Source organism: Acomys russatus, chromosome 2, assembly GCF_903995435.1.
Source record: "Acomys russatus chromosome 2, mAcoRus1.1, whole genome shotgun sequence".
In the NCBI taxonomy this organism is placed as follows: Eukaryota; Metazoa; Chordata; class Mammalia; order Rodentia; family Muridae; genus Acomys; species Acomys russatus.
The window spans coordinates 20,343,020-20,353,004 of record NC_067138.1 but is presented as its reverse complement, the minus strand read 5'-3'; the positions used below and the strand labels follow the sequence as shown (position 1 = coordinate 20,353,004).

The 9,985-nt window shown below is 45.9% G+C and overlaps 1 pseudogene; it reads left to right on the top strand.

Moving 5' to 3' along the window:
* The first annotated feature begins 922 nt into the window (after window positions 1-922).
* Window positions 923-3,781, top strand: LOC127206156 (protein FAM50A-like; annotated as a pseudogene).
* Window positions 3,782-9,985: the final 6,204 nt, after the last annotated feature.

The window sequence follows — 9,985 nt, the reverse complement described above, 5'->3', positions numbered from 1 at the left end:
TAATCCCAGCACTCGGGAGGCAGAGGCAGGTGGATCCCTGTGAGTTCGAGGCCAGCCTGGTCTACAAAGCGAGTCCAGGACAGCCAAGGATACACACAGAGAAACCCTGTTTCAAAAAACAAAACAAAACAAAAACAAAAACAAAACCAGAAACACATCGATGTCTCTCCAAAGCAAGGTGGCTCGGAAGTGTACCTCTAGGGGTAGAGTGCTTGCAGTAAACCAGCATAAAAACCCAGCAGGGCACCCATCGGTGATCTCAGCACTCTGCTACAAAGGAGTGTGCTCCCAGAGGGCTGCCTCAAAAACACTTAGGGAGGGGAAGGGAAAAAAACGCACCGTAAGTACACGTTAAGAATGGGACGTTTACTTGGGAGGCAGAGGCAGGTGGATCGCTGTGAGTTTGAGGCCAGCCTGGTCTACAAAGTGAGTCTAGGACAGCCAAAGCTATCACAGAGAAACCTTGTCTCGAAAAACAAAATAAAACAAACAAAACAAAACAAAAAGAATGGGACGTTTCTGTAGGATAAAACATCTGGATTTAGCCGGGCGTGGTGGCGCACGCCTTTACTCCCAGCACTTGGGAGACAGAGGGTGAAAGATTGTTGTCTACAAAGTGAGTTTAGGACAGCCAAGTTTACACAAAGAAACCCGGTCTCGAAAAACAAAGCAAAACAAAAAACAAAAGCAAAACAACAAAATCTCCCTTCTGGCTCAGTGGGGTAGAACTAGGAGTTGCAGGGAAAGAAAGGGCTGTTCCTTTGTCTCCAAGGGGCACAGCTGGCCGGTTGGCCCCAAGCCTCTGCTCCCCTCCACGCCGCCCTCCTCCAGGCTGTCCGCAGATGACTCGAAGATGGTGCGGTGTGTGCTCTAAATTGCTCTGAATTCGGGAATCGATCAAAAACTACGACTTAGAGCTCCGATGAGGCCTGAAAGGTTCCAAATGGCCCCTGTGTCCCTAGGGGGCTCCTTCTCGCTGAGCTCAGGAGAGGGCTGCGCAGCTGCCTCTCTACCTGCCGGACATTCTTGGAGCAGACACTGGAGACCCCGAAAACTAAGGAGAGGTGAGCCCAAGATGGCTGCTGGATCCCGGAACACATCTCTGAGGGGTGTTCTGGCCATCTGCTACTAGGGAATCATGATGTATTGTCCTGCACCCCCAAACTGGGACACCACGGTGGTCTGTAATTCTGTCTCAATTGCTTCCTTGAAGACTGCTAGTGACAAAGAAAAACAGACAGACAAACATATCTACCTTTCTTGAGTTTCTCATTGAAATGCCCATCAGCTTCCTGCTGCCTTGCCGTTTATATGAGGCCAAGGGACATGGCATGGTGGCACATATCTTTACTTATTTATCTTACTACTTGTTCAGGTTCTTTTTGGAGGAGGGAGGGGGACAGGGAAAGGACATAGGGTCTCCCTATATAGCTCTGGCTGTCTTGGAACTTACTGTATGGATCAGACTGACTTTGAACTCACAGAGATCCACCTAGCTCGCTCCATCTCCCAAGTGCTGAGATTAAAAGCATTCATGGGCTGGTGAGATGGCTCAGAGGTTAAGAACATAGCCTGCTCTTACAAGGTCCTGAGTTCAATTCCCAGCAACCACATGGTGGCTCATAACAATCTATAATGTGTCTGGTGCCCTCTTCTGCATACTTAATAAATAAATGCATTTTTTTTAAAGCATTCACAACACCATCTTTAAAAGATTTGAGTTTTGGACTAGAGGGATGGCTTAGAGGTTAAGAGCACTGGCTGCTCTTCCTAAAGGTCCTGAGTTCAATTCCCAGCAACCACATGGTAGGTCACAACCACCTATAATGAGATCTGTTTAGTCTGCAGTGTACATGAAGGCAAAGCACTTTATAAATAATAAAGAAATAAATCTTAAAAAAAGAATTTGAATTTCATTTTTTTTTTTTTTTTTTTTTGGTTTTTCGAGACAGGGTCTCTCTGTGTAGCCTTGGCCATCCTGGACTCACTTTGTAGACCAGGCTGGCCTCGAACTCACAGCGATTCGCCTGCCTCTGCCTCCCGAGTGCTGGGATTAAAGGTGTGCGCCACCACGCCCGGCTGCTGAATTTCATTTTTAATTAACTCTGTGTGTGTGTGTGTGTGTGTGTGTGTGTGTGTGTGTGTGTGTATACTTGTATACCTGGGCCCTGGGTGCAGTGCCTTCTGTGGCCAGAAGACAGTATTAGGCCCCACCCCCACCCCAAAGATACAGAAATGTCAAATTCTGAACCCTAAACTGAAAACACAATGGTAGCTCACCTCTGTTCTCTGAATCACCTTGCAAATTACTAATCCCATGGAAATCATAAATCTTCCCCAGCAAAACTGATCCTGTCAATCACCATGGCCCAGCTGTGCAAATCACAGGTGATTGGGATGATTTAAACTATAAATTGAAGATGGGTGTGATGGCACACACCTTTAATCCCAGCACTCTCTGAGGCTGAGGCACAGGGATCTCTGTGAGTATGAGTCCAGCCCAATCTAAAAATGGAGTCCAGGACAGTCAAGTCTACACAGAGAAACCCTGTCTTGAAAAACAAAACAAAACAAAAATAAATACAACGTTATTCATTGAGTGATCAGTGAGAGGACAGAGGGAGGAAAAGAAGAAACAGGCAATTGTTCTTATAAGGAGCCCACAATTTGCTAAAGATCTACTTTAAGAAACATCTTCAGGGTTGGAGAGATGGCTCAGAAGAGCACTGACTGCTCTTCCAGAGGTCCTGAGTTCAATTCCCAGCAACCACATGGTGGCTCACAACCATCTATAGTGAGATCTGATGCCCTCGTATGTGCAGGCAGAACACTGTATACATAATAAATAAGTAAATCTTAAGAAAGAAAGAAAGAAAAAGAAAAATTTCAGGTCACCATCTCCATCAGGATTCCCCCTGTCGTTGTCGCTGTCACCCTCACTGTTGCCACTGCTGCTGCCACCACCACCACCACCACCACCACGGCTCAGTTCCAGCGAGCCGGGTGGCGTCATGCACCTGATGAAGAGGGAGAAGAGGAGAAGCAGTGTGAGGGAATGGAGCAGATGAAGCAGAGGATTGCAGAGCAGAACATAATGGAACCCAACACTGACAAGAAGGTCTCTGCACACTACAATGCCGTGGAAGCAGAGCTCAAGTCCAGTGCTGTGGGTCTTGTGACCCTGAATGACATGAAGGCAGAGCAGGAGGCGCTGGTGAAGGAGCTAGAGAAACAGCTGGCAAAACAGGAGCTGTCAGCCGGGCGGTGGTGGCGCAGGCCTTTAATCCCAGCACTCGAGAGGCAGAGGCAGATGGATCTCTGTGAGTTCAAGGCCAGCCTGGTCTACAGAGTGAGTCCAGGACAGCCAAGGCTACACAGAGAAACCCTGTCTTGAAAAAAAAATCCCCCTTAAAGAGGAGCTGTCAAAGGAGCTGCAGCAGAAGCTAGAGAAGCTGTGAGAGAAGGTGTGCAAGCAGGAGGCCAAGCGGAAGCTCGCCAGCCTGTCCTTCACCTTGGAGGAAGAGGAGGAGGTGGGGGGGCGGGAAGAGGAGGAAGAGGTGGGTGGCCACGTATGAGGAGGCACTGGAGCAGGAAGAGATCGCCACAAAGAAAAAGAAACTGAGGAAGAACTCCCATGTGGACACATGTGGAACCCTCATGTGACCGGAACCAGTTCGGGAAGAACTGCACCAGGAGTGGGAAGCCAAACAGCAGAAAAATCAAGAGTGAAGAGATTCAAATCACCTTTAGTTACTGGGATGGCTCTGGGCTTATTTCCTAAAAACCAATTTGGAAAAATATCTTATGTACTCTTAAGTAAATATAAAGGACTGATGGGCATGGTGGTGTTTGCTTGTAATCCCAGCACTCAGGAGGCTGAGGCAGGCGCATCTCTGTATTCAAGGCCAGCCTGCACAGAGAAAAAAACTTTGTCTCGAAAAAGAAAATATGTATATATATGTACATATATATATATATATATTGATTTTTTTTTTGTTTTTTCCGAGACAATGTTTCTCTGTGTAGTCTTGACTATCCTGGACTGGCTTTGTAGAACAGGCTGGCCTTGAACTTACAGCGGTCTGCTTGCCTCTGCCTCCCAAGTGCTGAGACTACAGGCATGTGCCACTGCACCCATGATAGAAAATGCTTTACATGACGTGAATAATTTGAATCTACTGGAAATGAGAAAAAAAAAAAAAAAACCTCAGCCCACTCAGTATCATAGCAGGTAAGCCTATTTCAGTCCACCAGCTTTTCAACCATTTATCAACCAATCATTAACTGAATTAACACGGAACTCAAGGGACACAGATGACAGCACCAGTCCCAAATGCACTAATATGTACCATAGCCAGATGAATAGACTTTCCTTGGGTGGTTTTTGTCCTAAAGCATGTCCCTTCTCAATATTCAGAACACAGAGACTGGCCATGTACAGCACTGAGGATGAGCTTGAATGCAGGTGTGGGTGGGAGACTGAAACCCATTTGCTTTGGCAAAGATTGTTATTGAATGAGACCTTTTATGGGCGTTTCTGATCGCACTGGGCTAAGAGCCCAGAGCTACCTTAGAGAGCCTTCCCTCCACCTCTGTGGCTCCTAGGGTCATCGGTAGTCATCAGCTCTCTAAGAAGAAATGAAAACTGACAGGGAGCCTCTTAGAGAGGGGCTAGAATAAACACTCTGAAAAATGAGGTTCCTTTCCAGCAGAGTGGCCAGCCCTCAGACTGCAGCCAGTGCAGGGGGAAGGAGACCCCGGGGCGCAAGGAGCTGCAGCTGGGCACTCTCTTTGAGTGCCCCAAAAGTCATTGGCTTTGTCCATTTCTACCATTTACCTAAGTATCGCTTTTTTAAAAATTAATTTTGGGGGGGGGCAGGGTTTGATTTTTTTGGCTTTTTCAGACAAGGTTTCTCAGTGTAATAGCCCTGGCTGTCCTGGAACTCTTTTTTTTTTTTTTTTTTTTTGGTTTTTCGAGACAAGGTTTCTCTGTGATAGCTTTGGCTGTCCTAGACTCACTTTGTAGACCAGGCTAGCCTCGAACTCACAGTGATCCACCTGCCTCTGCCTCCCAAGTGCTGGGATTAAAGGCATGCGCCACCATGCCTGGCTCTGTCCTGGAACTCTTTTTGTAGACCAGGTTGGCCTGGAACTCACAGAGATCCTCCTGCCTCTGCCTCCGGAGTGCTGAGATTAAAGGTGTGCACCACCACTGCCTGGCCTCATAGTGTGATTACATTAAGTAGCCTTCCCTATAGCTGTCTTCATTTTGCAAAACGGAAACTCTGTACCCATGAAACAATACCCCTCCCCCTCAGCACCCCAACTCCCAGCCCACTTTGGCTTTATTTTTATTGATTGGTCCCCAATCTCATAGAAATAATGTAGCTAGAAACAGAGAGATAGGTAGGTCTATGAAAATAAGGTTGAGCTGGGCATGGTGGTACACGCCTTTGATCCCAGCACTCGGGAGGCAGAGGCAGGCAGATCTCTGTGAGTTTAAGGCCAGCCTGGTCTACAAAGTGAGTCCAGGACAGCCAAGGCTACACAGAGAAACCCTGTCTCGAAAAACAAAAAAACAAACAAAAGAAGAAGAAGAAGACGAAGAAGAAGAAAGAAAGAAAGAAAAAAAAAGAAAAAGGAAAAAGAAAAAAAAAAAAAAAAAAAAAAAAAAAAAAGAGAGAAAAAGAAAGAAAAGAAGGCTGTTTATATCCCCTCTTGGAGAAGGAGAGGGTCACAAGACCTCCCCAGAAGTCCTTCACCACTGCCTCCTGCTCCAGTCTATGCAGTAAAAGTCTCTTCTGGCCTCTGAGGGTGCCTGCATACACATGGCATATGTACACACATAACTTTTTTTTTTTTTTTTTTTTTTTTTGGTTTTTTGAGACAGGGTTTCTCTGTGTAGCCTTGGCCATCCTGGACTCAGTTTTGTAGACCAGGCTGGCCTCGAACTCACAGCGATCCGCCTACCTCTGCCTCCCGAGTGCTGGGATTAAAGGCATGTGCCACCACGTCCAGCGGTCACACATAACTTTTTTTAGTCCAAAATAACTTTTTTTTTCAGTTTTGTAATCTCTCTTTCCTGACCCCAAATTTTTTGACCTATCTTTCTTTCTTTTTTTTTTTTTTTTTTTTTTGGTTTTTCGAGACAGGGTTTCTCTGTGTAGCCTTGGCCATCATGGACTCGCTTTGTAGACCAGGCTGGCCTCGAACTCACAGCGATCCGCCTGCCTCTGCCTCCCGAGTGCTGGGATTAAAGGCGTGCGCCACCACGCCCGGCTTCGACCTATCTTTCTTGATAGCAATTTTTTTCTTTTCTTTTAAATTTGGTTATTTTTATTTTAGCTGGAGTTACAGACAGTTGTGAGCTGCCCTGTGGGTGCTGGGAATTGAACCCAGGTCCTTTGGAAGAGCAGCCAGTGTTCTTAACCTCTGAGCCATCTCTCCAGCCACCCCCCCCCATAGCAATTTTATGAGCCACCAAGACCCCAAGACCCACCCAGAAAACTTTCCTGATTAACCTTTTTTTTTTTTTTTTTTTGAGAGAGAGAGAGAGGGTTTCTCTGTGTAGCCTTGGCTGACCTGGACTCTCTTTGTAGACCAGGCTGGCCTTGCCTCGAACTCACAGCAATCTTCCTGCTTCTGCCTCCCAACTGCTGGAATTAAAGGCATGTGCCACCACTGCCCCACTTTCCTGAGTAACGTTTTAAATTTTTATTTTGCTGGGCAATGGTGGCACCTGAGTTTAGTCCTAGCACTGAGGTAAGGAGATGGGGGTTCCCGCAGAGGCAGGTGGATCTGAGTTCGAGGCCAACCTCATCTACAGAGTGATTCCAGGATAGCCAAGGCTACACAAAGAAACCCTGTCTTGAAAAACAAACAAAACAAAACAAAGTAAAATTATTTCTTTTGAGCCAGGCAGTGGTAACATATGCTTTTAATCCCAGCACTTGGGAAATATAGGCAGGCGGACCTCTGAGTTTCAGGCCAGCCTGGTCTGTGAGAGTTCCAGGACAGCCAGGGCTGTTACACAGAGAAACCTTGTCTCAAAAAAAAAAAAAAAAAAAAAAAAAAAAAAAAAAAAAAAACCAGCAACAAAATACCTATTTACTTTGGGTGCTGTTCTTGTTTTTGTTTTTTGAGACAGGATTTTGTGGATTCCAGGCTAGTCTCAAACTCATTTTGCAACCAAGGATCCTCCTGCCTCTACCTCCCAAATGCTGATATTGCCGGCCTGTGTCTCCCAACCAAATTCTGCATTATCTTATTTTATTATTCTGAGGCCTGCACCTCCCCCAGGGTTTGACAAGATTTAGTGGCCTCCATGCTGAGACTGATGGCCTCCAGCAGGCCAGCTTCACACCTTTACCACCAAGGCCTTTCCTTTGGGAATTTAAAGCTTAATAGACTGGCTGCGTTTATTTCTTTCTGACTATGGACTCCCTATTCTCTACCCATTATTAGAAAGAACCAGGAGGCTGGGGAGATGGCTCAGCAGTTAGGAGCTTTGAGTGTTCTTTTAAGACTCAGGTTCAATTCTCAGCACCTACAGGGCAGATCAGTCATCCATACCGCCAAGCCCGAGTACAGCCTCTTCAGGCACCTGACATGCAAGAGTCAGGAGAGAGGGCTGGAGAGATGGCTCAGTGGTTAAGAGCACTGCCTGCTCTTCCAAAGGACCCGGGTTCAATTCCCAGCACCCACATGGCAGCTCACAACTGTCTGTAACTCCAAGATCTGACACCCTCACACCAACACACATAAATTAAAAAAAAAAAAAAAAAAAAAAAAAAAGCCAGGCGTGGTGGCGCACGCCTTTAAGCCCAGCACTCGGGAGGCAGAGGCAGACGGATCATTGTGAGTTTGAGGCCAGCCTGGTCTACAAAGTGAGTCCAGGATGGCCAAGGCTACACAGAGAAACCCTGTCTCGAAAAACCAAAAAAAAAAAAAAAAAAAAAAAAAAAAAAAAAAAAAAAAAAAAAAAGAGAGAGTCAGGAAAGACCTCTGTGCCTAGGAAGTGACCTATGGTCCTTGCTCTAAGATCTGGTTCTGGTTTGCCCATAGCCAGTTTGCCAGTTTGTGACATAGGCTTGTGGGAGGAAAGGGTCACATTTATGTTACTACTTGCAGGGACAGGCTTCCCAGGGACAGTCCAACACAGGGACGATCCGCAGGATTAAAAGGGGAACATAGACAAGAGTCAGATCCCCTAAGACAGAACCTGGGGGAAACACCTTCCAACCAGGGTTAGTGGAAGATATTTTTTTGTTTGCTTGTTTATGGGATTTTTGTTTGTTTGCTTGCTTTTTTTGAGAAAGAGTTTCTCTGTATGGCTTTGGCTGCCCTGAAGTCACTCTGTAGACCAGGCTGGCTTCGAACTCACAGAGATCCATCTGCCTCAGCCTCCTGAGTTCTGAGACTAAAGGCGTGCGCCACCGCATCCAGCAGGAAGACAGTTTTCTTTTGTTTATTGGTTTTTGAGACAGTTTCTTCTCCGTGTAGCTCTGGTTGTCCTGGACTCTCTTTGTAGACCAGGCTGGCCTCAAACTCACAGAGATCCACCTGCCTCTGCCTCCTGAGTGCTGGGATTACAGGCATGCACAACTGCACCCAGCTTTGCTGCAGAGTTTTAAATAACCTTTTTAAATGTTAAACCAGAACTCTGCTGAATGTACAGATATTTAGCTCAGGTATGGAAAAAGAGGTCTGAGCAAAGAAACTGACGTGTGGGGCAATCTCTCTCTCTCACTTCCATTGCTGTGATGTCTCCAGTCTCCCACAGCAAAGCAACCCTGTGGTCTGGGCACTCTGAGTTCTGACACCTTCTCCTAATGAGTAGTTTTGAGTTTACAAAGCCATCTTGCTATGGATCTTCACCCATTGTTCTAGTTAAGAACTGGGAAGCCCAGCACTTGGGAGGCAGAGGCAGGCAGATCACTGAGAGTTCGAGGCCAGCCTGGACTGCAAAGTGAGTCCAGGATAGCCAAGGCTACACAGAGAAACTCTGTCTCGAAAAACCAAAACAAACAAACAAACAAACTGGGAAGACTCAAGGCAGTGGTTCTCAGATGTCTACCTCCACTTCCTGATTCACAGAGAACACAAAGTCATTTCTGTTTTTATATTTCGAGCATATATATATGCAATTCCCAGGTGATGGTCAAGGAACTATGTTTTTTGACAATGATTAATAGAGTAGGTATTGTTGGGCATGGTGGGGCACCTATTTAATGCTAGCACTTGGGAGGCAGAGGCAGGCAGACCACTGTGAGTTCGAGGCCAGCCTGGTCTACAAAGCTAGTTCAGAACAGCCAAGGTAACACACAGAAACCCTGTCTCAAAGAATAAGTATCATCAATAACATTCATATAGTTGTCTTTATTTCGATTTAGCAGGCCTAAGGGAATACTTACCAAATATAATCCAGCATACACATTCTATCATTTAATTCTTCTAATACTTTATGACACAATTATTATAGCATTTTATAGGAGAGAACATTACGCCTCAGACCTCAAACTACTTGCCTAGTGCTATACACTGAGGAGCTGGTGGGAAGGTACCAGTCTGTCTGTCTCCGAAGCCTGTGCCATTAAGCGATGGAAACTGTATGAGCTCATGGTGGTGGTTCCATTTGACCTTCTAAGGTCTATTTTCTATGAGATGCTTCTGTGTTCTCAAGTCTTCATTGTTATTAGCTGGCTCAACTCACCGTTAGAACAGGGGAGCAAAGCGTCACTTCTTCAGTGTTTCAGGTGACCAACTCACGAAACTATGTCCCCCAAACTGAGATGTATAGGGCCAAACCTTCCCAAGGAAGCCAGAATAAAAGAAATGGTCCTTAAAACACCCAACTAGCAGGGAGGCATTAGCATATAATTCAGTACATCTGCCATGTGTGGCGACACTCAGAAACTACACAAAAATAAACTCCCTTCCGTTTTTCTGCTATTCAAGCTCAAAATACAAAATACCTCATTTGATT